Source organism: Marmota marmota, unplaced genomic scaffold, assembly GCF_001458135.2.
Source record: "Marmota marmota marmota unplaced genomic scaffold, marMar, whole genome shotgun sequence".
Classification (NCBI taxonomy): domain Eukaryota; kingdom Metazoa; phylum Chordata; class Mammalia; order Rodentia; family Sciuridae; genus Marmota; species Marmota marmota.
In genome coordinates, this window is record NW_025999983.1 from 6,322,969 (window position 1) to 6,350,897 (window position 27,929).

Here is a 27,929-nt window from a genome sequence, read left to right on the forward strand (position 1 = left end):
ATCGCCAGCTCTTCCAACGTATTAGTTTCAACAATTATTCAGAAATAGAAGTCAATTAGAAGTTCCAATAGAAAGCATGGAAGGAGATTTCCCTCAGGAGTAAATGTGCTACTTGGTCGTGTTGCTAAGTCAATTAAATTACAGCCCATATTTTGCCAAGATATAAAAACTTGCAACATGTCTACGTAATAAGAAAAAAGAATGGACTTACAAGTTAGTTAGGAGACAAAACAATTTTGTACTAACTTCGAAAAATAATTATATATAACCTCTGCTTGTGCTATTTTCATTAATATACTATTAATTTAAAATATGTCAGTCAAATTCTATTGCTTTGACGGGGCTGTCCTATGTTAGCGAAGGGAGGGCACACACAGGAGAGTATCAAGTGGGCATTTTAGACAAACAGCTAGAAAGAGTTGGTTTTTGAAAGACAAATTATTCATCTTTTTCTGTGGTTTTCTGGGAACATCCTGCTTGTCCCTTTTTGTAGGCAAGATGACTGGATGGGAGGCCTGGGAGCTCTCGGGTGTGAGCATTGCTGGCGGTGACAGAGCTGCACCCGTGAAGGGAGCCTGCAGGTCAGAGCCTCTCTGATCTCCATGATGCCACCCCAACTCCCTGCAGCTTCTCCTCAGAGTGCTCCAGAATGTTCCAGAGGGCTGAAAGCAAGGGACATTTTTTTCTTTCGTGATGATAAAGTTTCTGGAAGATAGCCTACAAAACCCAATGCGCTTGATAAAACTTAAAATTGCTGAAGTCAGAGACTTTGTGGAAATGTTAATGCATTAAACTATACAAGAAATTACCTCTGCTAATTAACAGTCCTGCAAATAATTACTTCCCTTCTTCATGAAAGCACTGAGATGATGTATAACTTAACACATAGAAATGATGCATAATCATGCATTCATGCACCTTAAAGGTGTATGATTACGTGTGCATGCATGTGTACATACAGACGTGCGCATACATGCATGCATACCAGTTAGCACATTGCTTGTTGCCCTGTGGTTTGTTTACAAGGAGATGTGGCCTGGCCCCTCCCTTCCCAGATTTTACAGTCTTGTCAGAGACAAGGGTGTGCCCTTGAGGTAGGTGTGGCACAGGATGTGTTACCATGCACAGTTAGTGGACTTAGTGGAGTTAGAGTCAGACCTGGTGGAGTCAGTGGCTCATGACTAAGCTGAACTGCCTGCGGCTCCTTGGTCCTGAATGCCAACTGCACAGTCACCCACACCACAATGCAGGCAATCCCTTCCCTGGCTCCTCCATACCCTCCTGGAAAACGTCGTCCAGCTGACATGGGCTGGTTTGCCTCATTGGGTCGGGTCACTGGAGCAATCCCGTCGCGGACAGGGGAGACCACATTTAGGCTTTTGGCTAAAAGGTACTTCAGCAGAGCCACCATCCCCTGACCCTCTGCTTCAGTGTTTGCAAGGAGACCTTCATGTCCCTTGTGCTGTCCTGGGAGGGGACTTCCTCCACGGGAGATGCCCCAGGAAGCAGTGGCGCCTGGCACTGCACACGCTGGGCGGCGCCTCCCTCCCAGCAGCCCCTCTGCGCCGCTGCCTCACCGAAGCGTCCTGCAGAAGATGACCCACTCTCAACGCCGCTCTCAACGGCCGGCGAGCAACCTTGGCATGGACCAAGGGCGGAAGCTGGTGCTCACCCTCAGGAGCTGCCGGGTCTGGGGACGGGTGTAATTAGCACCTTTAAAAAGATGAACTGTTCTTTTGTTTGTTTTTTGTTTTTTTCTGCACAGAAATCAAAGCGGGGATGGGGATGTCATGCCAATGTTTTCTCAAGATTACGTTCTGTTCTGGGGAGCACAGCAAAGTTACAGTGTGAGTTCATTTTTATGTACACACTTGTAGCACACAGAGAAATAAAAGAGAGTGATTCAGGAACAGCAAGAAGATGAAAGAATGAAAGAAGATGAATCTCCTACACTCTGCAGACGCATCTCTTACATTTACTGACAATTTTGAGTAAACATACTGCACCCATCATGAAAAAGTATAAAATATGAAATTTCTCCATGCCGCTGTGGGCTCCTTAAAGCTTATAAAAAACAGGCCACAGTGTCCCTGTGCTGTTGTTACAGAGGACACACAGACTGGGCAGGAGTGAGGGAAGCTCAAGCCTCCAGTGCTGGGGTCCCCTCCAGTGCTGGGGTCTGCCCAGTGAAGCCGGACCTCAGAGCCATGTGACAGGTCTAGAGGAAATGCCCCCTCGGATGAGAATGATATGTCCCAAAGAGAAACCCGCATAATGCATCTCACTCAGGTCCTGATCTTTTCTTACATTAGTTAAGGACCAGCGTTCAGTGCTGGGTGAGAACCGTGGAACTCGCATTAAGATGTGTTCCTTAACTCCGCAATCCCGGCAGTCATAGGAGACTTCCACCCAATTCCATTAAACTCCGGTACTCTGCTCAGTAAATAGCCATGAAAACACCATGGTACTTAGAGCAAATCCTCCGTCCCCTGCTAACACCTTATATTACAGCCGCCTAATTACCATGTTTTGCGGTAGCCTTGTGGGGCTTCCACAGGTAATTAGAGCTCCAGAGCTTTTCGGCAGTAATCCAGTAAGGACCTCTTAACTAGAAGGGATTATGGACTGCTAATATCGCCGTGCCCACGTGCTTCCTGCAGTTAATTGTTCCAGTTAATATCTGGCTGCACTGTAGAATTCCATGCAGCTCCATGAACTGTTACAGTATGAGTTGGCTCTGAAGTGGGTACGTGGTCTTCAAGCCATCCTCTCCCTCTCCCGCTGCATCTCTGTCTCTCTGCAATTTTCTTTTCCCCAGTAATTGGCGTCCTGATGAAAGAAAAACCATGTCACTTCAATTACGCATTTTTTTGTGTTGAATTCAGTGATTCATCTCTAGTTTCTCTTTAGGCAAGCAGGTGGACTTCTAATGTGGTTATACCCTGCATATCCCTCAAGACATCTCAGAAGAGAGGGACGGGGAGTCAATGACAATCTCTTCTTGTCACAGTTTTTACAAACACGTTCTAAGCAGCAAGACAGGGGCCTTATTGTTTCTATCTTGAGTCTTCAGAGTTCAGCACACAGCGTGTGTTCAGTAAAAGTGCTCTCAATTAGCACACGTTTTTATTCTGCCAATGCTCTGGGTACAGCAAGCTCTTGGTAAATGTTCCCTGAATGTCTCGGCATCCCTTGCAGACATTTTTGTAATAATATGATAATGTTCATGAAATTCAAGCTTTAGGATTACAGTTATATTCATGGTTAAGGTCATTGTTAGAATAGTCACCTGTGTCAGCTTCAATATTAAGTACGCACAGATGTATTTCTCTGTATCTCTCTCTCTATGTCTCTCTATGCATCTAGACCTACGTAGGTGACACAGCAACATAGACCTTTTACACAACCATCACAGCTTCCTTAGCCTACTAGCTGGTTTTCTCCATCCTGGTTTGCATTTCTGCATTTCGCTCTCCTCGTCTCTCTGAGTGTGTTTGAGCATTAGGCTTGGGGGATTCTGGTGGGCCTCATGGACAAGGAAGGACTTGCCTTCCCGGCTGCTGCGAGGCCCACCACTCAGCCCCTCGGGACTCTCAGGTGATGAATTAGCAGTTCGCCTTGGAAAACTGGGACCAGGGCTCCCGTGGGAGGCAGGGAGGCAGGTGGGAGGCAGAGAGGCCCCAGGTCGTGGTGACGGGGGGCTTTGCCTCTTGGTGCTACTTCAGGAAATGCCTCAGCCTCTCTGTCCACGGTTCCACACAGAGGGCGGGGATAATGCCTCATTGTCCGAATCGTGCCTATGTGCCAGAAGGTTCCAAGGAACGCATCCCTCTTTGCATTTCAGCCCCACAATGTCTTGGCCTTTGGCATGGCCCCTCTCTGCTCCCCATGGGGCAGCATTGCTGAGGACCCCTGAGAAGGGGCTCAGCCACAGACATGGGGAGGCCTGCAAACGCACACCTGTCTCAGCTTTACCCATCGAGGCCTCGTGGGACACAGGCCAGGGTGCCAGGAGCAGGCTTTGGGCCTGATGACTGGGAAAAGCACTTGCCTTGCCTGTTCTTCCTGTCAGCTGTGGTGGCGACATTGGTCACCAGCTCAACCTGGATTCCCACCTGCAGCCCGCGCTTGCCACCTACCTTCATGGTGTCTGCCCTCTGACCTGGAAAGCACACTATATTGACACCTTCTTTTCCATGTTGTATCCTTTCTACAGGGTGTCGGTGATATTTGCATCTGCTGAGATCTAGGTGGCTGAATATAGGGCCTTCCCAAGCATGGATCTAAACCTGTTTCCTTAGAAGAATTCCCATTTCCCTCCATCTTCCTTACTAGCCGCTCCCTGAGGCTCTTTCCTCACTTGTAGCCCTTCTTCCATGAAGCCCACCCTGATTTCACCTGTCTACACTGAGCATCCCCTCTGGAAACATGTACACAGCCCTGTACCCCACTTCACTGTTCCAAGTCTCCCGGATGACACCATCATTGCACTTAGGTGAAGAAGCAGATCTTGCACAATGCCTGTGCCATTGCATATCATCTTCTCAGGGTCCTGTGTGAATTAAAGTCAGTACTGCATGAACAAGCTGAGCTTTGGAGTCAGACGACCCCAGCCATGTGAAATTAGGAACCCGCCTAGCTTTCCTGTGGATCCATTTTCTCACCGACAGACATCCTTTGGGAGCTCACTGAGGCACCTAAGTGCCGAGAGCACTCTAAAAGAGTCACTCCAACATCACTGACGGGCTCCTGTCGGCCCCAAGCTAGGCTTTCTGGTGCCAGGTGACCTTTTGGACTCACACTTCATTTAATCACTTGGTGGACCTTTACAATATGCCTGTGCCCACTTTGTTGTCAAAGCCAGGAGCTTTGGGTTGTGATGGAAACAAAATAAACTCTGGAGAGAGAGGAGTAAATGCTGCTGGGGTCAGTCCAGCTCTGTGGCCTTGGCCGTGTTCACCCTGCTCAACGTCTCCTGTTATTGGGCATCCTTACATCATTCTTGACTCATTAGGTGCTCTCTAGAGAACCTGAGAACTGGGACTAACTGCAGGGCTGGCCGCAGGTGTCTGCAGCAGGACTTCAAGGAGTGCAAGTTTTTATTTCAGAAACAGACCCTGTTGCTTCTCGGTGCAGTGTGGGGCGCTGCCCTCACTTTGATTGCTCACACAAGCTGTGTGTGAATTCAGCCATCCAGTCCGAGGCCATCTGCGCTGCAGGGTGGTTATATGCAAACGTCGGTGGGAAATCTGAAAGTCTCAGATACAAAATAAGCTTTGTAAATGTCACAGTTTGAGGAGTATTACCCCCCATTTGTAAAAAGAACTAAATAATTAACAAAATTAACTAAGCTGGAAAGAGTGACTAGAGTGGTTTTCAAAAAATCAAGCATACATACAGATTTTAAAAGAATATTAACTACACTTTTATATGAACCCTGGAGCAGAAACCACATCCACCAAAGCACATGAGCCAGGTGTCAGATGAGAGGGCTTCCCAGTCCCTCCAGCTTGTCTCTCCAGGGGCCTCTAAAGTCAGGAGCAAAACTCCTGGCTCCGTGGAACCGTTCCATAATTGCTGGCTTATAACAAAGAGGCAGCAAGAAAAAATACACGTGTGTAAATATTACATTCATCTTCTAGAGAACAAATCTGCAGTAGGCTTTGCTAGGCTTCTCAATGATTTATTTTGTTAGAACCATTGCCCAGAATGTCTTCCATTCAGAATTGCAACTGTCCCTTGGTATTCAGTGGGAATCGGTTCCAAGACCCACCTCCACTACCAAATTCCAAGGATGCTCTGGCCCTCATAGAAAGGTGTTTGCACACCCTCCCGTGTGCTTTATATCACTTATACCTAATACAATGCAAACTCCACATAAATAGTACAGCACTGTGTTTTTCAGGGAATAATGACAAGAAAGAACAGTTGAGTACAAACACAATTTTAGAGGAATATTTTCTGTTGGCAGTTGTGTGAATCTGCAGATGTGGCCCCACAGGCCCAGAGAGCTGAGTGAGTATTTCTGGTGAAACTCATGGGCCTGAGCACACACGTTCCCTCCTGGTTCCCTTGCCATAATGCACCAGCCACACCTTCCTCACCCTAGGCTGTGTCTGGCAGTGCCCTCAGTGGGGTCCTCTGAACAAGAGGGCCTTATGCTAGTGGGGTGGGGCAGAGGGAGGAGCATGAATTGAAAGCCTCAGTACAGAGGTAATGGCTCAGTGGGAAATCTGGATAAGATGGAGGCAACCCAGCAGGGCGGAGGAGCAGGCGGGATGCTCCTGCCTGCTAAAATATGCATACCAAATCTAATCTGTGGGGAGAAAATTCCATTTAAACCAATAAGATAAAATTTATTTTTTCTAAAGATGTCTTACTATGGAGGCCATGAGGGACAGTCCTTACTGAGGTGCAAGTTCCAAGTGCTTATTAAATTGCACGCTCCAGGTGAACTTGGAGATCTTACCCTGACTATCCTGCAGCAGAAACCAGGGAAGCCTCAGGACCACGGCCCCCCTCTGCACCCCTGTGAGCTTAGGGACAGTGGGGCCTCAGCCTCCGGGACGAGGAATGCAAATCCTGTCTTCAGGTTCCTCACTGGGTGGCATCCAGCTGTCTCCTCTCCTACACAAACTGGGAAGGCAGGTGTGCCGCTGGCGGACGTGAGGGTCGGTGGGCACTGGAGAAGCCCAGGGGTACCCGAGAGGCAGCAGGGCAGGTGGCATCTCGGAGTTTCTGGTTTTTTTTTTCTCAGAGAAGTGAAGGGGGTGAGCGAGGTGGTGACCATGGACTTGAAACGCCTTGCGTATGGTAGAGGTGAGCCAAGGAATGATACCAGGTTCTTGCTTCCCACCTTGAGCTTGTGAAGACCCCGGAGGTCATGCAAGCGTGCACATAAAGATGACTAGGACGTTGTTCTACCAGGAGATGTTCAGTATGCTGCGAAAAAAGATGGGACCCAGGGTTTGCCTTGAGCCTCTTCTTGTAATTTGAGATGGTGTGAGGGATGACCTTCCCAAGGCCAAGAGGTCGAAGGATGTCAGTCTCCGTGTGTTCAACAGCACTGTGGACAAGGGTGAGCCACAGGGGGCTCGTACTGCCGGGGATGCTGGTGCCAGTAGTCCTACCAGGTCTGGGGGAGCTCAAAATGCCTCCGAGATGACAAGCACATGGTGGCCTCCCTGGGTAGATGGACAGAGGCTCCTACCGATCCTGCTGATGAGATGTTGTTGGGCCTGTACTCTGTCTCTGGGCTAATTTTGCCACAAGATGCTTGGATCCTCAGATTCCTGCCTCAATGTGAGACAGCCACTTTTGTGTGAATTCCTTTTGATTTTCTTACCCTGTCTCTGAGATTTTTCATTTCAAATCTTGTTCCCTTTAGAGACTTCTGTTCCCAGACTTCATTTCTGTGGGCTTTTAATCAGGTCCTCAGAGAAACAATTAGATATTATGACCACAGAATAAATCCATGGAAATACCCTTACATGAATACAAGCAGTTGGAGAAATTGTGTAATTAGTTGACAGATTCCTTGAAGCTTTTTGGAGTAGACAGACAGAGTTGCCTGAATGACCACAAGGATAATGTCAAAAGTTTGGAATCAGCTTGAAGCAAGTAGCAAAGGCTAAATTAAGAATGAAAATGTGTGACTATGGATACACTAGCAGATGTATTTGTCTGAGCTTGTAACAGTGGGTAGCCATCAATTATTTGTAAATCCACCCAGTTATTCCTAGAGTGGGCTTAGGAGAATTTAGAATTTCGAAAGGAAAGCCATAAAGGATTCAATTCAGTGGAGATAGACAATCTTGTGCATATGGAAAACACACCTTTTCCCTGGACCACGTATGCTACCATCTGTCTTTTGATAGACTTTGATCTTCCCTGTTTCACCAAAAGTTATTGCTCTGATAAATTCTTCTTCTTCCATGATCAGCAGGTCGACGGTCTCGATATGATCCCTGCATTTAGTGGGCTATCATGTTCAAGCCCACGACTGACCGTTGCCCACGCCCTCTACGGCAAAGCTGCCTGCCGCATCGTCAGCCATTCATTGTAGCTGTAGAACAGCAACCTGATTCAACTCCCACATCCAAGTGTCTAAATGTGTTCATCAATATTGCAAATGGCCCATTCAGAATTACCGCTTGACGGAAGCAGTCCACTTCCACAGAGTAGTGCTGGCCTGGAGGTAGGCCTGTCTGGACCAGGTGATTAGAGACTGCCCAGGGTAAATCAGTCAGGGAAGACACAAGCAACAGAGTCCCGCAGTCCCAGGGAAAGTGAGTTAGGGCGCCAAGCAGGAACGAGCTGAGGTTGGGCTCTGACTTCAGGCTGCGGAAGGCTAGGGACAGCAATCTGGGAGGGGATCATCCTTAGATTCTGGTGAAAGAGCAAGTGGAGAGCTCCAGTTCCAAGATTTATAAGACAGACTCAGGCAGCCAGGTGCTATTTTTAATATTTCAAAAGCACTTAAAGGCAATAGTACACTTTCCTTTGAGAAGACTGCACAAAATTTAATTGAAATGTCAAGTTGCTTTGGGCAGAAATTTCATCAACTCAGTTTGATAACACTGGTTGACTCGGTCTGATCCAAAATCCTCATTAATAGATTGTGTCTTTGAGTTTGCAAAGAAGACAGAAGTACAGAAAGGAAAGCCAGAAAGGATGAAAAATAGAAAATTGTGCAAATACTATTTTTTATTTCCTTCACGCATGGTACTTTGGAAAAGTCATGAAAGGGAATCTTGGTGGGGAGAAGATTAAGTGACTCAGGAGACTTTCCTGTGAGCTGCATGCCTGGCCAGTACACCCATTCCATTTTTATGATATGCACATAAATTTCCTAATTTTATAAATGAAAGGCACTTAATGTATCCCTTTATTTATAATTAAAGAAATTCAGATGCAATAAGAACAAGTGAGTTATCTTAAATTACTCTGGAGGGGTCCATCCTGGCCCATTGATGCCTCTTTATTTCCAGTGGGGGTTTTTACTGGTCCCACCTTATCTGGGAAAAACTATCTGCCTATTCCCTACTGTTTCACTATTATTATTATTACTAGTCACTTCTCTAACACTTGGAGGTCCCGTTAGAGTCTCTAGTCTAGGTACTTGTACAGGCACTGGCAAGATTAATCTTAGGCAGATTTACAGCTAATAAAATAGTTCCATGAGGCAGCACCCAAGTTTACCTCGGCTCTACCTGGGTGTTTGCAGCCCACCCGCTGAACCACTCCATCTGCAGTTCTGAGATGGATGTGGAGCTCTAAAACAGTCAATGCAAATCTTAGGAAACTGCACCCAGGAGGTCACAAGGAACCCCATGGCATCTGTCAACGCTGCACACTTGTTCTCACCTGCCCTGAGGTCCAAAGCTTTTGTGCACAAGCTGGTGGCACTGTGAGCCTTTGGCGCCTGGGCCTATGCCTGTGCTCAGAGACCCACTGTACCGTTTGCTGTGTTCCAGTAAAGACAGGAATGTGGTGCTATTTCCTTTCCCTCAAATTAGGGTTCAGATTTACAAAGCTAACCCTCTAACCACTAAGATAGAAGACATAAAGTATGAATTAAGATGATGGTGAGCAGAAAAGTGCATCTTAAAAACGCTCAGTCCTTCTTAGCATCTAATAATATGATCATCAATTTGCTCACATACACCTTCAAGTGATAGAAATGCTTCCTAGGCTAAATTCCTGAGAGAGACTCCTGCGTGATAACAAGTTGCTTCACCTTTATGGGAGAAGCCATGGTGTGACTTTACAGAGAAATAAAGACCTATTTTAGACTTTCTAAATAATGAAGAATAAGAAAGAGAGTCGGCTGCATTTTAAGAAAAATGTTCTTCCTAAATTCACTTTGGAATGAGCGGCGGAGCTCAGTTCTGCTGCTTTCATGCTGAATTTTTATCAACTGAAGCAGACCAGGTGTGGATAGGAGGGCTTGGGATACGCATTTTTCCAGAAAACATTATTTATTTTAGAGGAATGCAAATAGGGTCTTTCTAAATTATAAAAGTAGTTTAAGGGCCATATTTGATATGTGACCTGTCAGCTGCAACACAGAGTGTCCGGAAACCTGAGTCCATGTCTGCTGGACTGACTTCGGGGATGTTTCTGTTTACAGTTTAAGACTTTGTCACTGAGCAGCTGCGAAATGCTGCTGGGCCTCACTGTTCCTTACCTTTAAAATGGGGATAATACCAGACTTACCTCGAAGGGCTGAGATAAGGTCTTAATGAGTCGATATATTTTAAGCACGTTGACTGCCAAAATGTAAGAGCTCAAAAATATCTCAGAGTCTCGTGGGCTCCTAGGCGCCCTTCAGATGTCTTCTCTCTCTCCACTGCAGCCGTGGCTCCTCATTCATATTCCCCTCTGCAGGGGCCTCACTGACCTCATGCCTTCTTCCTGACCCTCTCTAGAGGGCCATTTTCTGGTCAAGGGATGCAGCGATTGACATCATCCTGTAGCCTCCCCTGCCTTCCTGGTGAAGTCCAGATTACTTCACCAGATGCACCTGGCTTTCCTAGCCAGCCCTTCCCCTTTCTGTGCATTTGAACTTTGGCCTTTCACCCCCACTTCCAGTGTATCTCCCAGAACTGACCCTGTCCTCCTCCCTTCTACACCATGCTACAGTAATTTCATAAATAAGGCCTCTTGTTCCCAGCAACACTCTGGCAGGGAGACTAGACCCGTCCCCAGCCTCCTTGCCTTCCCCAAGGCCAACCCCTGGTATAGGGGTGAACAAGCAGCAGACCAACCACCTGAGCTGCCTCTCAGGAACAGTGGCTATCCAATGGCCATCGCAGTATTTGTCACCAGGTACGACGACCACTTAGTCCTGAGCACCTAAACCCCAGACCATCTGTTCTATGTACTTTCTCTCTTCTAATCTTTGCTGCTACTCAGCAAGATGCATACTACAATCTACATTTCTCAAATAAATTAAAGAGTACACAGAAGTTAAATAAGTTGCCAAGATTATAAAACTATAAGCAGAGAGGCAAAGTTTCAGCAGATGTCTGTTATTGAAGAGCATTTCTGTTTGGTAATAAATCACAGGAATAAGTGTCTTGGCATTCAACTGTGAGTTCTTGGATAGGTGGGTTGTTGCCTTGTGCCGTGTGACCCTCACATCATGCAGGCTTAGACCTCAGTAAGTAATGGAATGAAGGAATGAACGAGTGAAAAATAAATATACAGATATATTTATTTTATCACCATGACTCTGGGGAAGGATGTGTTACCTTTCATTTACAAAACAAGTAGTCGAGAAATATTCACTGAGACCATTAATTATTATTATTTGTAAAAGGGACAATTAAAAAAGGAAGGATGCCTAACAGAGATCCAATTTTTCAAACTACTTACATACAGGAGGAGGCAGAGATGCAGAACGAGCACTAATAAGGGAGTGACTGCCGATTCTGCATGGGGGTCCAGCGTGATCCGTGCCCCCTTCCTTGAGTTTAGTATTTCCAATTTTAGTATTTCAAATTTCCCTAATTTGAAAACTGTATGTCATTTCCAAGAAAAGTCTATTTGCAAGTTTGGGTCTAATTGAAAAGAAAATATTACTGGTGATATCAATGTTCAGACCAATAATACTTCTTTCTCATAGGTATATCAACCTTGTGATATACGCAAACAGGAAAGGGACACATGAAACTTGGCAAAACTAGCAAAAATCGTCAGTGCAGTAGGCTGGTGGGAATGCCTTATCCAGGTTCCCCCGATGCCATTCGCTGGGAGGTGTATGGAGTGCACTGTGGTTTGTGAAACATCTAGTGAAAGCAGAAGTGCTTCTGAAAATTAGTATTTATTTTTTTAAAAAGTTTTCGATTCATTTTTAATTTATTCACAGAGTGGTGCAAACACCTATCACAGTCAACTATAGAACTTCTTCATCACCTAACAGAGAAGCCCTAGTTATCACCCCCCGTTGGCCTAACACCCTACATCTAAACACCCACTGACATACTTCTGTCTGTGTAGTTTGGATTTGGGGCATTTTATATAAGTAAAGTATGCGGCCTTCTGTCACTGTTTTCTCTCCCTTGGCATAGTGTTCTCAAGTTCATCCTTGTAGGTTTCCTTTCATTTTAGCCAGATGTTTGTGCTAGGTATAGAATTCTATTTTGACTATTTTTCCTTTTTAGTACTTTAAAAATGCTGCTTTGGTTTCCTGTCTCGTGTTGGTTGCCAACAAGGAATCTGCCGCCATTCTCATCTTTGCTCTTTTCTAGCATTAACATCCTACCTATGCTAAGAATGTTTACTTAAAATTTTAGGGAGATGAATCATGGTACTTGTTTTTCCTTGCTGCAGTGTAACAAAGTACCATGCACTTAAACAGGTATCAGTTGACCACCTCACGGTTTCCCCAACTCAGGAGGCCAGGCCTAGGCACACTGTGTACTCTGCTCAGGGAGGCTCTTGCTATCAGATCCATTTTTTTTTTTTTTTCATTTTTAACTAGCCTTTGAATCTGCCTTCACAGTCCTATGCAGATGGTGGTTCCACACAATGCAAATCTAAACATGTTCATATTATAGAAATTCTTATTGACTTTTATGAACATAATGAATAACCATGTTCTTGGATGACGATATTGCAGGTGGGAAAAGTTCTCTGGCCTGTAGCAGGAATAATGTGGGTTGATACTGCACTCTTCCCCGAGTGGTAATGGATAGAGCAAGCCAGGGGAAGAGGGGTTCACCTCCAATGTTATTTCCTTGTCCTAATCAAACTAGGTGACTATATTTGAATTAGGTCTGCAGTTTTGTTGGTGCAGTTGCTCTAATATCAACTCTAATTTTACTATTTTAGCATCATGACTAAGAGTTTCTTTATTATCAATGTATAGTACTTTTCCTGTTCAATAGTTTTGAAATGTTCCATGACCTTAAATACATTCTACAGGTAAAAGAAATCAGTAACAGCTCTTTTCCCAATCCATATGTAAAGAAAAGTTAAATGTATTTTGTCTCTTTCCAAATTCCCTATAATCTGCAGGGTGCATACAGAGGGAGAAGAAGGGGGAAAAAAGAGTGTTTATCAGCTGGCTAGGGTGTGCCAGTCATTTTATATGCACCAGTCAACCCTCAGGGGACCTGGTGCCTGTGCTGTTTCACAGATGAGGAATTGGAACAGAGAACGCTTAAACAATTTGCCCAAATATGAAGTGAGAATATGTTTGGACTGAAATTGGAGCTTAAACTTGAAGATCTCTCAGGGCCTCTTAAGGAGCCACACAGTTCAATGACTAGTGATTGACAAGGCTTTGCTTAGAACCAGCACCCCAGTGATGTGGAAGGACAGGGACGCTCTCTGCCCACATTTTTGCCTGGTGTGTGTCATTTCTCATGAGCAGTATCGTGGCCTTCTGTTATTGTACATTACCAAGGAATTTTAGATGCTAAGAGAAATATTTCCGCTGATCTTTCAGAACTCATTTGTGAAAGTGACACTGGAGAAGAAATACAATACTGTACTAAGGAAGTATGTGGAATCCATGGTCATTGTTCCCCAAATCCAATCTAAAAAGTACTTTTGCTATTGAAATTATTTGCATGCATTATCCTGAGCACCTAACAACATGATTTTCTGTTTTCTTATGGACTTTGCATTGGCTGGAAAAAAAAGTTTAGAAATATATGCTTTCATTTATTTTTAGGCTCCTTAAAATCTGCAAAAAGACTGAAATGCAATTTGGTATATATTGGTGAACATGGTTTGCACATGCATCATGTATAGTACATTTCCTGTTCTATACAGATGATTTCTTTCATTGAAGGACAATGGAAAAGCTCTTGCAGGTGAACTTAGGATAAACTTGCCTCAGGCATTTGTTGTTGCAGGTAGGTGTATGTGTGTACAAGTGAATCTTCAGTGAAGGGAAAGTGGATTTCTGTACTTATTAGAAGAGAAAAGAGTCTCTTCTCTGGAGACGCACTTGAGGTTTAGCTGTGTGAGCACTTACTCTGTTTCTGTTATGCACTTTGGAAAATGTGCATCCTCCCCCAACAAATTCAGTACTCCAGAGGAATGTCACACCATCCACTGACCCCAAGTCACCTCTTTGGGAAGAAATGTTCCAGGTCTTGCCAGAGACACAAGGTTTTCTCCTCTGCATCAGCTCCAGCTGAGGGAAGCTGATCTGGTGGTGGCACCTGCCCAGAGTTCCCCTCCCTTGGTATCCAGCTTACACCCCAAGGCACATTCTTTTACTTCTGGCCTACTTTTGTGCTTTTCCAAATGAGGAGACTCCATAGACTTGCCCATTCGTTTTAAGAATGAGAGATCCATATTGCCCTAAATTCAATTAAATTTGGACTTTTTCCTTACATACCTAGCAGAGGCAAAGTTTAACTTATATTTATGAAAACAATGTCACATATAGTCAGTGAATAATGCTAAATAAGTGTTGTATTCCCAATTTGATACAATCAATTTTTCTTCTCCTTCTACCTCCTCCTCCCCCCTTTCTTCTCCCTCTCCTCCTCCTCTTCTTCCTCCTTCTTCTTCCTCAGTGATGTTTACTGAGGAAATACTTTGGCCTCATTACTGTGCTATTGCTCCTCAGGGGGACCATGAGGGTAGCATTGGAGACCAGCATTTCTCCTCTAGAAAATTCCCACAGAGTAATTAACTTTGCACACGATCAACAAGTGAGGGTGGGCCAGACGTAGATTTGCAGGAGAACAGGTGGTCCAGACAATAGGAACAACCCGGGCTCCCTGAGGCTTCAATAACGCCATGAAACTCTTACATCCTCAACTGTAGTGGCTGTACTAGATGTGAGGTATGCCTTTCTACCCAGCCATCACAGTTATTATGATACAATTTGTAAATATATTCTACGTGTATATAGTCACAACACAATTGTGCTCATGATTTGTCTTCAACGTTGATTTTAACTTATCTATTCATATCCAATGCTTTTCTCAAATTGGTCCTCATTTCTAATTGTATTCCTCTTTCTCCAGCAATCTTTGTCTATCTTTGTAGAGTTTAATTTGAAGTCCATGCCATTCATTGTGTAGGTTTTCACACACATGGCTTCCGCTTAGAGTTCTTTATGGGGATCAGCCAGTTATATTTGCTAAAATCTTTAAACCTTTTATTAGATGAGCAAACACTCCAATGCACACACAGTAAGCATAACACAAAAAAAATATGTTTAAGATGAACACATTTTTTTTACAAAAGTCTTTTTGCTTTAGGTTAAATTCAAAATAAATGAATTGATTTCACTTACAAAATCTTAGGCTGATTTCTAAACATGTTAGATGCTAAGAAATGCTTATTGTAAACAGAGCGCTTTCCAAGTAGCAAGAAGGACACCATGAAGTGGGCCATGCTGATAATTCATGCTATTTTGTCTGTCCTTGGCCACCAGATGGGTTCTGCCTCCTGTGTGATGCCCACTGTGTGTTAGTCTTCACCTGCAGACAGTTCCATCTTTTAATCTCCCCAACAAGAAAATGTATCTCAATGCAACAGCCTTAAAGTCTTCTTAGATTTTATCTTCAGCATATTCTACCATATTTTAAAAATATGTATATTTCAGCATTTTGTTATTAATCACAAATTCCTTTTGATGCACATCACATCTCAGTTGGACATCTCAGTGAGAATCAGGCTAGAGAAGCACTAGATTTCCAAACTGGATCCATTGGAACAAGAAATGGGCCATGGTCTCAAATTACAAAATGCTCTAAGAATGCAAAGTTGCAGGATGTTTTAGAATTGCACATTCTTATACCTGGAGACATTTTCCCAGCACTTTTCATGTGATGATGGCTTTACTTAAAAATACAATTAACTACTGCTTTGCATATTTATAGAGGAAAAAGATCTGTCTTTTTTTAATTATTAGGAAAGAATTTCTTTAAATGTAAAAGTTTCTTCCTTGAATTATTTTTGACCTTAGGTTTTATGTAAAGCTTAACTCCCTTTTGATGTTACCTATGGTGTTATCAGAGCTGAGGTGTCTAAGGGTACAAAACAGTACAAAAGTCACCATGAATAATTAAAGCCTTCTCAATTAGGAAATAGTGTTACGGATCTTTAGATGCTGAAAGTTGGATTTGAGAAGTACAGTAGCAAAGTAAATTATATTGTATAAGAAAAGGCAGGTAAAGGAAAAATAATTGTCAATATAATTCCTTCTATTTTTCCTGTTTATCTTTTGGGGGTATTAGAAGTATTTCAGAGGCTTTATATGTACATTGAGGTAAGCAATTATGTATCTGAGTTGGATGTTATATTGGTTTAATGCCCACAAACTCTAGAATCCCAGTTATTTTTCTTGTAGCAGAGGAACAATGTCGGAGGAGATTTATTAAGTCTACACTACTGCATATTTTTATTATGCAAAATGTCTTCCTGCTATTAGCCTTCTGCCTGGCTTGGCCTGTTTATTTTGTAGCAATTCCTGTAGCTGGAAATTCACAAACTGCTTTTACCTCACGCCCCAGAAGGCTGTGCCCATCACCACAGGGTCAGAATCACCCCTCGCCCCTCACCCATAAGGACGCTACCCCGAAAGAACACCCTGCAGGAGGTAAGGGAGCTCTGTTTTTATACCCTGAGCATTTATTGGTTTTATGAATGTTTAAAACAATGTTTGTAAGATTTTCCCAAAAAATTTGTGCAGAAAATGTTCGTTCTACTTCTCCTGAAGTATGATTTGCCTTTTAGTCAGGTCAGGGGAGAGGACAAAGTTCCTCTTCCTCTCATCCTGGTCAAATGCAGCCCTGGCAGAATCCCAAAGATGGGGGTGAGAGAAGCCACTGGGGCTCCGTCTTTCTGAGCGAGGTAGAGACTTGAGATAAGCTGGTTAAACAAAGAGCTACTGTCAGAGATCTCATACTGGGAGATGGTGACTTTCTGTAATTAAATTCTTGTATCCATGAGATATATTTTTCTTATACTTTGATAGGGGGGAAATCATTTTCTTAGCGCCACCTGGTGAATCCCAGGAGAAATTTAGAGATAAAAAATTTTTTTCCTATCTTTTATTACCTGCTAAGTACTGTCAAAACACTAGTCTTTATCTCTAGCTGTCTCTCTTTCTATGTCATCCATTTGAAATAATATTTTTTCGTACATTTTGCTAGGGGGAAGACATTTTTAGTTCACCTGGTGAGTCCCAGAAATTTATAGATAGAAAAACTTTTCCAGCACTTTTCAGTTCCTGCAAAGTCATGTCAAAACGCCAGGTCTTACCCCGGAGTGGGGAGACAGCACCTCTCACTCTTGCAAATTCCCATCAGTTTTGCAAAAATGAGGGACAGAGGGGCATTTTCTTCTGGAGTACCAGAGGCCCCAATTCCTTATTCACTTCACAATCTTTAAAATTCATATTTAAGAAGGTTTATATGTTCAGGATCATTTTCTGAGGTATAGAAAATTATTCTTTTTTAAAAATTTTTTAGATGTTGATGGACCTTTGTTTTGTTCATTTATTTGTATGTGGTGCTGAGAATCGAACCCAAGGCCTCACACAGGCTAGGCAAGCGCTCTGCCACTGAGCCACAACCCTAGCCCCTAGAAAAGAATTCTTATTAAGAAAAAATCTTGCCACTCAGAGTAAATAGTAATATAGAGCAATAAATAAGCCAAATAAATCACAGGAAATAAAATAAAGCAAAGCATCTGTGTACGTCGAGAATGCCAGTCTCCTGGAAAGTGACAATTCCTTTACCAACATCACAGCATCTTGACACATTGCATGTGAAATACCCGGATGTGGAAGCTCAGGGAGGGAATCAACTCGCTCTCCCTTTGAAGTAGGTCCATCGATATAGGATGCCACCGTGGGCATGTCAAAAAGACCATAAATGGGGAGAACCGGGTAAGCAATGCTGAAGACTTCCTCCGTGATCCATCAGATGCTCTTTCAATGGTCAGAAGTGCATGTTTGCATGTTTCTGCACTTGGTCTGCCCCTAGTGCATACTCTTATTGAAAGCAGTCCCCTCTCCAGTGAGAACATGAGGTCCCGTTATTCTAGGCTGACCCTCAGTGACCTGCACTGGGCGCTGCCGGAGGAGAAAGGACAGAAGACTCTGCCCACTGGCTGCTGAGCGCGCCCTCTCCCGTCCTTCCCTGGGGCCTGCCGTCCTCAGCCGGACAGCCGTGGAGGACTAATGCGTTCTCCCAGCAAGGGTTGGACAACTGAGGTATGAGATTGTCCCTTCCCTGCCTTTGTCCAGGACAGGAAAATAGGACTCCAGTTGTGGGGAAATAACCTATGGCTGGCAGCTCTGTCCACTTTCCAGACGTGATGGCCATCTGCAGCCACCTCTCCCTGCGTCACTCTGTGTGGCTCCCTCTCCTGGGGAGGGACATGATCCCATCGCTGTGCACCACAGAGGCCTGGATCCTTGAGTGCCCATGGTGAGAGGGGACTCCAGGAGGCAGGGCCACACACACCCTCTTGTTTTGACTTGGTGATGACATACAGGACAAGGGAATCCCCTTTTCAGACATGGCCTACAGACATCACTGTTGAGAAGGGCCACGCAGAGCGCCAGCTGCGGAAGAGCCTCACTTAACTGAGAAGAACCTGAACCTGACCTTGTCTTGTGGTCCGAGCTGGGAGAGCTGTCTGAGGCAGGGCATCTCTCTCCTTCTGTGTTTCCTTTATGTTCATCTTTGCCTCACTGTTACAGTTCTATGTCGTGCCTTTTAATTTCTGGGACAATATTATCATTTTGAAAATGTGACCAATGTAAGTCTATTAAAAGTCTCTTAGCTAAACCAATTATTTGTGAATGATGAATTTACTGTCTCTCTTACAAACTGTATTCGGACAATGATTGGCTACCTGGTAAAGATGAGGACAGGGGACAGTCCTTGGGAAGAGAAGCCAAAAGGGCAGGTTGAACTTATTAAGCACCTGCTGTGTGGCAGAGAACCCATGAGGTGCTTTGACATGTGTTGCTCCAGTAGCTTTATTCCAGAAGCAATTGAGTGGTCTCTATTATTATCCATATTTTCTCTATTTACTTACCTCTGTTTTCCTTTGGCCCTCAGAATTCCTAACAGCAAACAGTTTCCAGAAACGCTCTGAATGATATGACACATCTTTGAATCCACCAGAGTGCTGTTTTTACATGGAATAAATGTCACTTCTATTATGTGAAGTGAACTAAATTTTATTTCAATCCCTCTCCACAGGAATGAGTGTCTCAGAGCACAGACCCAGATTTATAAAGTGCACATTGACTGAGCCTCACACTGCGGCACGCCCTCTGATTTGTGAAGTGAAGTTGATGCCCTCATTTCCCGCTGCAGCCCACCTGCTTTCTTCTAGCTTAACGGTCACTGAATGTGCTGAAATAAATGTGGAACATGTTTCACTCAAAAGGAGGAAACTCAGAGCTGCTGTAGTTAAGCTTCTGCTCTGACAGATCAAAGGAGGGAGAGCCGTCAGGGAGCAGAGGGACTCGGCGCTGTGGGTCTCAGGGTGCCAGGCACAGTGCTGGGAGCTTTGTCAAAATTCTGTCACTTAATGGTCATGTCAGCCCTGAAAATGAGGAGTTTGCTGTATTTTATGAGTGAGGAAGTTAAGAATTAAGGTTAATTGATCTTCCAGAGAATTCAGGGTCCAGAAGGACTCTAGGTACATCTAAAGTCCAGTGGGCTCATTTCTCCATAGCATATTGACCACTGCGGCCTGCCAGAACAGGCCAGGCAAGCCCTGCGGTTGTCAAGGTGGCTCCAGGGGTATTCCATGAACATTGGTGTTGTCTTGGTTAAGTTGTACCTTAAAAGATTAGGGCTCTGCCTGTCCCTTCAGCAACTTGTTTCTGCATCAGGATCTGGTGAACTAGACTTAGGTCACCTACCCATTGTTTATGATTGCAGAGAGCGAGGCTGGGAACTATCAGAACCCTTAGGTTAAGCAAAAATTTTAATCTTCCGAATACTATTCACAAACCAACCTCAATTATTAATATTATCACTCAGACAATGGGCAGTGACTTCAACTACGCAGGACCTTCACCGGCATAGTTGGTCCCAGAGTTATAAAGTTGAAATCGTATCTCTGTGCAGCAGGCATGATAAACTTTGAAGTAAAACACAATCTAGTCTTTTAGTTCAGGCAGGATGAAAATGATTATAGACCTGGCATCCAGAAACCAAATGAATCAGGTGGCAGGGAAAACACAAGTCGACCTTGGGCAAGTAAAACTTGAGCAGATGTTGAAAATGATCAGGCTTCAGATGAGTCGTGGAATCCCCAGATGCCCCACCCCGGAGCAAGGTCGTTCCTGAGAGGACACTGCCTGTGCCAGTGCACAGAGGGACTCTTTGCAATGCAGTGGTACATCTGTCACTTGTAGCATGTCTTTAAACAAGTCCTTCTGCATTTGTACATACGTTTGCTTTCACATTTAGAAAGTCGCTATGTGCTTGGACCAAATTGTGAAATTCAACATCACCTTTAACCATTTAACCTGAAAGGGAGATGTTAGTTCCACAGCTGCCCCCTCCACAGTGGCAATGCTGGGGAGTGCAAATAGGGGTAGGTGAGGTCCCCACCCCTAGAAGTGCTGTTTCCCCAGTGTCCCTTGTAGGGAAATATTGCTGTCAACCCTGCCACCCCACACTTCCTAGGAGAAGTAATCACAGTCTAAGGCAAAGTGCACGTGGAGGTGGGCTTTGATACAGCTGAGCCATGTTACTTCTCTCTGCCTTCCACCACGAGGGGTGCAGGAAGGACAGTCTTCTGCTTAGCTAGACTGAAGGAGAAGCATCCTGGGTACATGGAGGAGAGGAAGGCCCAGGCCCAGGAAAGGCAAGCAGCCGTGGGGTTTTGGAGGACAGGAGTGTGCCCAGCCCCACGACTACACCTCATTATTTGGAGAGTATGAATCAGCTTCAAGATGACTGAAGGCCCTGGTGGAGTGACAGACGTGGCTCCATGCAGGCCACGGGCCCTGCCTGCATGCACGAGAGGAAGCGTCTGTCCTTCAATCTTTCTTGCCATCCCTAAGTTTGAGCTTCAGCACCTGAAGCTGCCCCCAGACCATAGGTCTCCTGGCTCCAACCACACAGTCCCTAGAGAGCCAACTCTCTGATGACAAGGCCAGCCTATGTGGTAGCTGCACCCCTTCACAGAAGCCATAGTTAGATACGATGATAAATTACAAAATAAACAAATGAATAAGAACTGGCTGAGTAAATCCATACCAAAGAGAATCTGCAGCCGAGAAAATGCTCTTCCCTAGGAGGGGGGACTCCAGCACTCCCTCCATGCCCCGTGCCTTAGAACCCTGGGAAAGCTGGGCACAGGCTGTGAACAAGGCACCGACAGGAAGCACAGATTACATGGCTTGGACACTCAGTAGCTGCTCAACCACAAGTAATCAGAGAAACTGAAATAACAATAAGAGACCTCTTCACCCATCAGATTATAAAAACATTTTTAAAGTTAGGAAAGTCAAATATTTCCCAGGGTTATGTGTTGAATTATAAATTTATACACCTCCTTTGAAGAGTAATTTGACTTAATTGTAATTACCCTATGATCCAACAATTCTTTTATTCACTTTGAGGAAAACAAACATTTTCAAAAGAGGCATAAAGAAGGACGTTCATCGCAGGATCTCCTGTAACTGCGGAAAACAGGAGCATCCAAAATGCCCAGCAGTAAGAAGTGAATGAAATCAGCCAAGGCGTGCACCTGCTGGGAATCTCGGCTCCAGCTTAGAAGAGATGGAGGTACTGCATTCAGGGTGCCCCAAGACTTGTGGGGCCAGAAACACTCAACAGGGCACACGGCCAGCCTCATTCCACATGAACAACACACAAAAGCCAGGACTCTGTTGACTGAGAAGTGACCTAGAGGACCACACTAAGCTGAAGTCCACCACCAGGGACCTCTGCCGGCTCCAGGGTGGGAGAAGAGAAGTGGGGTGATGGCAGAGGGGACTGGGAAGAGGAACTGTCAAGCTGCACCTCTCTGCATGGGTAACACATATGTGTTAAAGCCTCTACATGAGTATTGACATATTCTATTATGTTCCCAAAGGCAGGGAAGAAAAGACAGTGAGATAAGAGGGACAAGCAACTTTCACACAGTGTTGTCAAGGTTCCTCACTGACCTATGTGATAATGGGAAGCAGAAAAGAGAATAAAGTGTCCCCAGGAATGCTGAGCCCTGGGGACAGAGGTCCAGGCCTGACTAGACCCTTGGCCTGCAGATGGGTGTGAGCAGCACCCTGGACCCCAAGTGGTTGTGGCCAAGTATGTGTGTCCATGAGTGGGTATGTGTGTGTGTGTGTCTGTGAGTGTGTGTGAGTGTGAGTGTGTGCTCACATGTATCTGAGTGGGTGTGTTTGAGTGAGATCGTATGTCTGTGAGTGTGTGTGAATGTGGTTATGCATCTGCATGTACCTCTGTGTGTGTGTGTGTGTGTGTGCACACGCACGTGTGTGCTGGTTGACACCATCTTCTGTGGCCCAGCGCCCAGTAGGAGGTGTTGAATACACAGGCAGTTTCAGAGTTGGGTACGGTCAGGGCCCATGCTGAGCCGTCCAGCCCTGAAGCCCGTGTTCTAGGAAGCAGAGGACGGAAACATCCAGGTTGAAATATAAGCTATCACATTGCATTCAATAGGGCATAATGACAGAAAGATCTGTGATTACAGGTGATCTGTCACCTTGTCATGTACACAGGCCATGAACCCGTTAATGAGGACTGTTTAGGGGGAAAAAGGGGAAATTTGATAAAGGCTTTCTGAGGGAGATGTTTAAAGAGCTAAAATCAGAGGGAAATCTCCCAAAAGTCAGAAGAGAAAGCCCAATGACCCCAGAGAAAAAAACCCAAATATCAAAATTTTCTTTTTAATAGAATGCATGACCCAACAATTCCTTATGCAGGAAATGTAGACGACCTAATGTCAAGTTAAAAGAGTAAGAAAACATCATTTTATCTCATAACCAAATATTTTTAACACATGCAACATTCCATTATGCCCCAGATCTGTGGAATCAGGGAAGGTCCTGTGAGGACTATGAATTGGACCAACCTTATACGGGAGTAATCAGCCAACATATTAAAACCCTTAATTTTTTCGTACCTTTGGATGATCAAATGTATTTTTAGGAACTCACTCGAAGAAAATTATCAGATATGTAGCCAGAAATATGTTCATCATTGTTCTTGAGAACATTGTCTATACTTGTGACAGAGTGGATAACCGACTCAAGGTTGAACTTCAGGTTTGGAACTGACTAAATTATGATACAGTGTTATGATGAATAATCTGCCCTACCAAGACCTTTCTTGTAGATGAATACCCACTTGTATAAAATACAGCATCTGAAATGATCTTGTGAAACAATACATGCATAATGAACCTAATTAGGTGAAAACCTGTGCACACAAACATCTCGACCATGGTCTTTGTAAGCAGGCACACTGTGGGTATCTGGGCTTTGCTGTCACCCCAAATCTGCACACTCAGAAGAGGGGTTATGGTTCTGGTTTTGTTTTTCTGTGGGTTGAAGGTGCAGGCAGGCTAAAGCTATTGCCTCAGGATAGATCCAACTACACCTGTTTTCCCAAAGGTTGAGGAGCCCTGCCTGTATCCCCAGAAGACGAGACCGTAAAGGAAGGGACGATAACTTGGTGCTTTGAATAGATTCCATCCCTGTCATTGTGAGTGGGAAAAGAAGAGCTTCAGACCAAGGGCCTCTAAGGCCTTTATGGAATCACCTTTCAAAACTCCTCATTTCATCATAGCTGGACGTCAGGACAACAAAATTCCACATAAGATTTAAAGCTGAGATTTGCATGGAGCCCACCTCTGCCTGGGTGTTTGGGGTGATGATTTTTAAGTATTTTAACTCTTCTGATATTGATTAGTGGAGGTGACAGCATGTCCCAGGAGGCAGCAATGCCATGCCATGACACACGGCAGCAGATCCTGGTGGGTGGCATGGTCATGCCCGCAATCCAGAGACCCAAGCCACAACCCAAAGGCCATGTGAGGAAAATCCATCCAGGTCTCCTTGTATCCCAAGGCTGCATGCAAACCTGGCCGAGAAGCCTTTTTTATCTTTCTTTTTAATAAGAAGTCAATGATCTTCACTTAGTCCTAGCAGTTTTAGGGCATTCCTTGTGTATTTGGGGTCTCCATTTTTAGCTAGGATAGTTGGCCACTGTCACACGCTGGAACTAGGAGTGCTAGGAGCAATGATGTGACACTGTCCTGCCAGATAAACCATTTATGCTCTTGGTACACCTTATAGGTGCACAACCAAAGTGAATTTTAAAGTAGTAATACTTAAATTTCCTCTCTGTAGCTAATGAATCCACAAACAATACATTTTATAAATTAGCTAGTCGTATTTCTAGAGAGAGCTCTCCATTGGATACTTTAGTTGGATACAAAATCATATTTTAATTTCATATTTTTCTTACATTAAACATAACAACATCCACATTTTTTATTATTTCCAAAATGAGAAACTTTAACAAAATTGAAGGATCTCTGAGCACATTTGAAATATCACTGAGCACTTTCATTTTATTCAATTTAAGTGTGTTATTCAACCATTTGGAAAAAAGAATTTATATCTTTCTTTCAGAAAATAAATCAAATCCAGGCCCCAAACCTTCAGTTAGAGTAGTCGGCCTGCGTTGTGTTTGGGAGTAATAATGCAGAATGCTCTTGGAGTGGCCTGCTTTACTTTTCCTTTATTTACTTGCTTTGGAGCAACATTTGTTAAGATGTAAACTGTTACAAGGGCAAAATTTCTTTCCTTGCAGGAGAAATAACCAATACATAAAGGAAAAAGAATAGGGGTTTTATAAAGTGACTGTGAGAATAGACCAGCTTTGTGTAGAATTTCTCCATTTTGAAAACAAAGGGCATTGTTGATGACAGATGTTTTCTTCATCACCCTAACACATCTAAACACACAGACTGACTCTCAACACATTTAGTAAGTACTTACTGTCTGTTAAGACAGTTTTGCCTTATCTGTGAGATGGACGCCCGCTTCCCAGCTGAATCCCGGGGCCGCCTATGCCGGGTGACGATTTGTGGCTAACCCTTTCTCTACCTGGGCTCTCCCAACACCTGTACAGGTGTGTTTGTGGGGCCTCCAGAAGCCCTTCTGGGGCATACTCTAGTTCTAGTGCACACATGGGTACCAGCATGGAGCGTGAATCCAGGTGGCGTGCTTTTGGACTTCCCCAGCACCAGCCATGGGCGCCCTCTGTCTACACAAGAGTGGCTCGGCTGTTACTGGGTAGGACCGCTCTGCCTTAGCACACCTTAAGAGCCCTGCTTAGCATCTGGGGCGGTTATCTCTTGTTGGATGCTGCTACAGTTTTTAGTGTTTCATGGCTGCTCCTGTTCCTTGGCCTTGTTAGCGTTGTTAGTACACAGGCATCCAGAAGCTTTCTAGTCTTGCAGTTGTGAACAGACCTCAGTCCTGATTATTGTCTCTAACTTTCCAATGGAATCTGGCAGTTCGCTCTGTTAGTTTGGTATTGCCACAGTCCTCACAGGACCAGGAAGCCGACCCAAGCGAAGGTGGAGCAAGTGAACAGAAAAACGGCAGAGCAGAGCCACTGAGCGGCGTAGTGGGGTAAAGGGGCTCACAAGGCTCCCAGCCCTCCTGGTTGTGCCCGGACAGCCCTCCTGCCTCTCTCCTTCCCTCCCTTAGTGAGACCAGTGGGCAGCATCGTGTTAGTGCTTCTGATCATGACAGGGAACAAGTGAGTCCCATCCGACGGAGCACCCGGTAAACAGGCAGCTTAAACCATCAGTATTAGATGTAATTAGTTATGTTTCTGATTTTCAGAATTTATGTTGTTGACCTGAATTATGCCACGCTGTCTGTCGGTGAGCATTACTGCTCTGGCCACATGTTGGAAGGCAGCCCTGCAGATGAGAAATGTTGTTGAGTGGTTGGGATGGAGACCCCGTGCCCTGCAATATTAGGAAGATTATGAGTATTTGAGGAGTTTTTTTTCCCTTTCTCTTTATGTTTTCTCTATTTTCTAATTTTTCTTCAATGATCATTTGGAACTGAGCAATTAAAACGACAAGCAAACAAGGGCAACTGGGTCAGGCTCACTGAGGACGGCCTCAGCTGGGGGAGGGCTCACAATGCAGGCGCCCACTTCTCTAGTTCACTTTTTCCCTGGGGGGCACTGCCGGAGCCCTTTTGCTGGTCCTCTGATCACAAGACTCAGAAGAGGCAGGAGAGTGGCTATTCTCACACTTTATTCCTGGGTCCTGAAGGCCCTGGCAGGTAGAGGCTTCTCTTAAGCTGCTGAACAGGAGGGGAGATTAGAAGTCTGCTGAGACCGTCACTGTCCACACCACCATTCAGGAAGAGTGGTAGATAAAATCATTTGCTGTGTGTTCAGCCTTACTGGTGGGTGCCTACCAAGGCCAGCCTGGAGCACTGAGATGGGCATCTCAGTGTGCCCGCTCCAGGGAATGAGGAGAACGACCTGGGGAAGGCCAGGCTTCCTGTAGCACATGCCTGGCCAGCTCTCACTGGGTGGATGAATTGTCTGTTCACGAAGCAGTTTTCTCAGTTCTGATACACACCACTATTCGTGTATTCAAAGAATACCTGTCATTCCTCTTCTGGGTGCACATTGTGGCGTGGGGTATAAGAAACGGGACCCACGTCCTCCCCTTTGGACTGCACAATCTCAACAGGGAAACTGTGTTCAGAGGAACCGTTAGGCCATGGTGTTCAGAGCCCCATCAGTCTGACACAGCTGCCCCGATGCCCAGGTCCCAGGGGCCTCTGTAGATACGGTGGATGCTGTTGAAGAAGGCCGTGAGCCACTTTCCCCCGCAGACAGCACTTGGCTTGGCTTCCAGGTCTGTCTTCTCATGTAAGAAAGCTGCCTCTGCCTTGTTGAGGTCCCGCTGTGGAGAGCAAAAACACACCATCTTGAAAACACACCTTCCAGGCTCTACGGGGAGCTCAAGCAAGTCATGAATTTAAAATGTTTGTACAATTGCTCAATTTTAGTAATCAGTGGCAAACAGAAGCAGCCTCTGGCCGCTGTGTCTTCCTGTGTCCTGCTGGGCACCAGTTCCGCCTCTCAGCATTCTCTGCACCATCAGGTGCCATCAGGCTGGCACTGTGACATTGAGGACCCCAGCAGGCCCTGCTTAGTGGAGAAGGCAGCCAGGAGGGGGCTGGGCTGGAGTGCAGAGGCAGGGGTGACCCCGGGCAGCCCCTCCCCCTTAGGACATCTGGTAAAGAGCCTCTCAGTCTACCCCACAGGGTGAGCATGGCTGGGACAAGAATTATTCAAATTTAACACTCCGTCCTTGACAGGAATACCAGCACTGACGTGCCAACATGAGAGGGGAGCAGGAAGGAGCCCACATGTCCTCAACTCAGACACTCTGGGAGGCAGGCCTCTCCCTCCACCTTCCTCCTTGAGCTCCTGCTCTCCCTGTTGCCTCAGCCACCCTGTCCTTGAGACCTCCCACTGGACTGGCATGTGCCCAGTGGACCTAGGGCCACACCTTGCTCCCACATGGGTCAACTCTGTTGACCTCACAGCCCTGCCTGGGTTTCTTGTCGTAGTGGTTTTATGTCTGTCCCAGCTGGCAGGTTGCACACGTCCCAGAGAAGCCGTGCCTCCAGCGTTGACTTGACCCTTTCCCCAGGCCAGCTGTATGCCACGCAGTCCTCTCCTGCCCAGTCAGGCGGCAGCAGCAGCCACAAGCTGGTCAGCCCCACGGTTACGAGTGTAACAACCCACTGTTCTCAGGTACGCTGAGTTGCTGAGCTAGAATGTTCCATAGGTTAGGAGCTTTACACGCATTTCACCTTATGCCACGTCAGTTTGTCAGGACAGGACCCTACTGCTAGGCGAGGAGCACCCACATTGTCATCTTGTCCTTCCCTG

The 27,929-nt window shown here is 45.2% G+C and overlaps 1 protein-coding gene across 7 annotated transcripts in view; it reads left to right on the forward strand.

Annotated features, from left to right (window-relative positions):
- Prkn (parkin RBR E3 ubiquitin protein ligase) overlaps positions 1-27,929 on the forward strand; it is a 1,173,661-nt gene that overhangs the window by 792,237 nt on the left and 353,495 nt on the right. The window lies entirely within an intron of this gene.